The sequence below is a fragment of the Nematolebias whitei genome, chromosome 15 (genome assembly GCF_014905685.2).
Source record: "Nematolebias whitei isolate Nwh7 chromosome 15, NemWhi1, whole genome shotgun sequence".
Lineage (NCBI taxonomy): Eukaryota > Metazoa > Chordata > Actinopteri > Cyprinodontiformes > Rivulidae > Nematolebias > Nematolebias whitei.
The window spans coordinates 35137994-35143296 of NC_056512.1; positions in this window are offsets into that span (position 1 = coordinate 35137994).

Sequence of the window (5303 nt, forward strand, 5' to 3'; positions counted from 1 at the left end):
TATATAGGGCCCCCATATACAGTATTGACTCCAGCCCAGGGGCCCCCAAAATGACTCCAGCCCAGGGGCCCCCATCCTCCTAAATCCGGCCCTGCCTGCAGTGTTCCCTCAGTGAGGACTGAACTAGGCAAAAGGGCCTTCTCCTACTCCGCTCCTGTTTCCTGGAATACCTTACAAAAAGATCTGAAGCTCTCGACCTTGACCTCTCTAAGTGGCTTTAAGAATCTGTTGGACTCCTGGCAGGGACCAGTGCAGACATGTTCCTGTTTTTAGTTTTCTACATTCACCTTAGAATCTAGCTGTTTTTATGTTGCTTTTCTTTTTTTAGCCATCCTATTTGTAAAATAAAAAAAAATAAAAAAAATTTATGACTTTTTGTGACTGTTTGTTGTTGTCGCTGTTGTCCATTGTTGTCATCGTTCTTTGTTGAAATCAGGTCTCTCTTGTAAATGAGTCCTCGAGGCTCAATGGGATTTCCCTGTCTAAATAAAGGTTGAATGAATATATGAATGTTTCTGTTCAGTGCACTGAGATGACTTCTGTTGTGACTTGGCTCTATATATAAAAAAACTGAATTGAATTGAAACTGAATTGAACTGATAAATGAACAAGCAACTTTAGTGTGTAAAAAAAGCCAACATAAATACATTCCCAGTTCTGTACCGGTACATATTTTTTTAAACATCACATAAGTTTGCTCTTTAGGAGCATGTTTGTGTGTGTGTGTGTTTGTGCAAATATGCAAATATAAGCTGTTTTTCTAACAAGATTAAGTTGGGTCTTCTGGAAGGATTCATCTTTGTTGAAAAGTTTAATCTTTTATCCAAAAGACTTATTCAGTCTGAGGCGCTGCAAAAAAACTTAGTCTTATAAATAGCACCTTCTCATAGCGGATCAACCAGTTTGCTGGTGACAACCAAAACAAGTTGTTCACATGCAAAAGGAGGACCATCAGCCTAAAAATGTATCATTAGTGCCCTGATGGCTGCTTGCTATTCACAGAGGGCTGAGTGATACTAGCAATAACACAGCATTGTAAGAAGGGGACAGTTGAACACAAAGGCCTCCATTCCTGTTTAACAAAGGATGAGTTTTTTTTCACAAAGATGGCTTCCTTCACTCCTCGCTCAAACCAGCATTCTTCTCTACCAAGGACGTGCACATTTTCATCCCTGAAAGAGTGACTACTGTCCTGCAGATGAGTGTAGACCGCAGAGTCCTGGCCTGATGATGTTGCTCTTCTGTGCTGGTCCATCCTTTTGACCAGTGACTGTTTAGTTTCCCCCATGTAAGACTGATCACAGCCCTCCTGGCACTGAACAGCATACATAAAATGACTCTGTTTGTGTCGGGGGACTGGATCTGTGGGATGGATGTCTTTGCCGTAATGTATTTTGTGGTTTGAAAGCCATTGGGACGTTATGTTTAGAAAATAAACGTCTCAGTTTTTCTGAAACTCCCGCAACATATGGAATGACCACTGGTCTTGGTCTGGGTTTCTCCTTTTCAGTTGAGGGCTGATTGAGTCCTGTTTCGGTTTCTTCTCTGCTTTCAGGAAGGAACAGTTCTATCCACATTGCTCCAGGGCCTGACTTGTGTGGGATTTCTCCTTTTCCCTGGCTCCCGAGTTAGTGATGATGCTCTTCGCTTTGTAGTATAGAGTCCTGATGACTTCTAACTTGTGCTCCAGAGGTTGATGGAAGTCAAAGCACAAGTACTGGTCTGTGTGGGTGGGTTTGCAGTACACACCAGTTTGCAAATGTCTTCCATAGAAGACCGAGACCTCACAGTCCAAGAAAGCCATCCTGCCATCTTTTTCATCTTCTCATGTGAACTTTATATAGTTATCCACAGAGTTGATATGATCAGTGAAATGTTGGACTTCCTGAAATTTAATTTTAACCAACATACCTGAACCAGTGATGTGGTGGTGTCCCTGAAAAGGACGCCCATGCTCTCTTTTCTACCTCCTCCACGTACAGGTTTGCAACAATAGGAGAAACTGGGGACTCAATAGCACACCCATGTTTCTGCTTATAATATTGTCCCCCCCTCCCCCCACCCACACACACACACACACAGTAGGTGGGAACTTAATCATGTTAAATTTTTCTACCTGGATTATTCAGCATGCATCAGGATACAAGCTCTTTTTGCTCAAGGTTTTGTTCATCGTAACCCTGATCAGATGCAAGACTATGTTATTACTAATCATAGTGACTAATAATTGTACAATGATTGGAACCTTTAATTCAGATTAAATGGTAAATGGAGTGTACCTATATAGAGCCTTTCTATCTTATCAAGATACTCAAAGCACTTTATGCTACAATTTGTGTCCTCATTTACCAATTCATACAGCACTCTCAAATCATTCTAAAGAGATTAATCAGTGCTTTATCACATTCATACACTGATGGGACACACATCAGAGGCAATGAGGGGTTCAGTGTCTTGCCCAGGGACACTTCAGCATGTGACTGCTGGTGGATTCTAATCCCCCAACTCTCGCATTGGAGGACGGCTGCTCTAACCACTCAGCCACAGCCGCTATAGATTAAAAAATGTTTTCATATGACAGCATGGCCAAAAGACTTTCACCAGTTCGTATTGCACTTTTTTGCATGTCCTCAGGTCCTATAAATGCCGGTTAATGATCACCCTTTCATTTCAGTCTGATGTGTTAAAGCAGTGAAACATCTAAATCATGCAGGAGAATTGCTCTCATGGACTTGTATTAGACAACACTGCTCTAAATGTTCAATATATTGTCTTCTTTCTGCTGTTCCCTCTTTAGGGGTTGTCATACAGAGTCAATTCCCTCCAACTTGTGTTTTCTGCAAACATCATAGTCTTTGGGGATTCCTGCATGACCTCATCTGTTAGTCTGTCCATCATAAGAGCAAACATAAAGTGGCTAGGCATCAATCCTTGATGCAGTCCCACCTCCACATTGATGCTATTATTCACTACAGCACATATCACCACTGTTCTGCTTCCCTCATTATGCTGTCTAATATAGTTCTCTGCTACTCCAGATTTCCTCGTGCAATACCACAGCTCTTCCCTTGGTACCCTGTCCTATGCTTTTTCTAAATCCACAAAGACACAATGAAGTTATTTCTGACCCTCTCTGTATTTTTCAATCAGAATTCTCCAAACAAAGATGGCATTGGTGCTGCTCTTTCGTGACATGAAACCATACAGCTGCTCACAAATAGTCCAAGTCTAGCTTCCAAAACAATCTGCCAGATCTTACTTGTGCGACTCATCAACTTTGCTCTATTGGGACAACTCTACATCACCATTGTTCTTAAAATCTGGCACGAGCATGCTTATCATCCACTCGGTGGATTTTCTCACTTTCAAAAATATCATAGAATAATCGAGTCAAAAAACTTTTCGCCATCTCTCCTAGACATTTCCATACCTCCACTGGTATGTCATCACTTCCAACTGTTTTCCCCTTATTCATCCTCGTCAAAGCTTTCTGAACTGTCTCCTCACTAATATTTCCCATTTCCTCGTCCACAGTTTATATTACCTCTACTCTTCTTTCTCTTTCATTCTCTTCATTCATTACCTCTGCAAAGTACTCCTTCTATCTTCCCATCACACTCACCTCACTTGTTAGAACATTACCATTTCTATCTTTACCAAATCTAACATGCTGCATATCCTTTCCAGCCTGATCCTTCTGTCTCACCAGTTGATACAAGTCCTTCTCTCACTCCTTTATGTCCAACCTAGTGCACAACTCCTCATTTACCTTCTGTTTTTCCTTTGCTACTTCTGTCTTTGCCCTACATTGTATCTCCTTATATTCCTGTCTTCTCTCTTCAGTCCTCTTACTGTCCCATTTCTTCATGGCTAACCTCTTCCTCTGGATAACTTTCAGCACTTTACTTTTCCACTACCAAGTTTCCTGATTATCTTTTCTCTGTTCAAATGACACACCAAGTACCTTCCTACCTGTCTCTGTAATTACTGTTGCTGTAGTAGCCCAGTCATCTGGAAAACCTTTCTTACCACACAGAGCCTTTCAACAGCTCCTCTCAACTCCTCAAAACATCCTTCCTTTCTCATCATCCACTGTTGTCTTATTTTCTAACTTAAATATTTTCTTCTCCTTCAACACAACTGTTATCTTACACACCACCATCCAATGCTGTCTGGCCAAGCTCTCCCTTGCCACCACCTTACAGTCCCCAATATCCTTCACGATACATCTTCTACAGAGAATGTAGTCTACTTGTGTACTCCTGCCTACACTTTTATAGGTCATCCTATGTTCCCCACTCATATGAAAATAGGTATTGACTACAACCATTTCTATCCTCTTACAAACTTCACCACCATCTGTTCTAGCTTATTCCTTTCCTTGATACAAAACCTGCCCATCACTTTCTCATATCCTCTGTTTACTTCACCAACATGTCCATTCAGGTATGTTCTGATCACCAAGCTCTCCTCCCTAGGAATACTCTCCATCCCTTTGTGTAAATCCTACCAGAATTTCTTATTGTTCTCTACCTCATATCCAATCGGTGGAACATAACCACTGGCAACATTAACGAACAAGTTACCTCAGCTTGTCAGACAGGCCCCCTCCCTCTCGGTTTTCAAGTCCCGTTTAAAAACTCACTACTATTCAATAGCTTTCAACACCAGATGATCTGTGTTTTGATCCTGTATGCTCCACACTGGTTTGTCGTCATTATCTGCATCGTTTTTTGTCTATATTCTGATTTACCTCATTTTGTATTTTGCTTTGTGTGTTACCTGTTGTTTTGTCTGTACAGCACTTTGTTTGGCCTTTTTGCAGTTTTAAGTGCTTTATAAATAAAGTGGTATGGTATGGTATTAAACATCAGACTTTCTACTTCTACCTTTAGACACATAACCATATCAGCCCATTTTTTACTTGTTATACATTCCAAACTCCTCCTTCAGGACCACCCCTACTCCATATCCCTTTTTATCTACAAGATGGCGAAATCGCTTAAATGCTGCTCAATGTTGCAAGCCACATTGCCCTTCCACTTGCACACTTAATAAATCTACATTCCTTCTCTGCCTTATATGTTCCAGCTCTCTACTTTTGCTTGTCAGTCTCTACATTTAGATTTGCTACCCTCAGTCCTACGCTCTTGATTTTTATCTTCTCCCTCTGTCTCCAACAAGTTTCCATCCTCGTGGCCTTTGACTAAATGCTCAATAAATGAAGGTCTGTAAAAGTTAAATATTACACAAGACTGCTTATACATGTAGGTGACTCCGAGTGGTTGTGACAATCAAGAGCA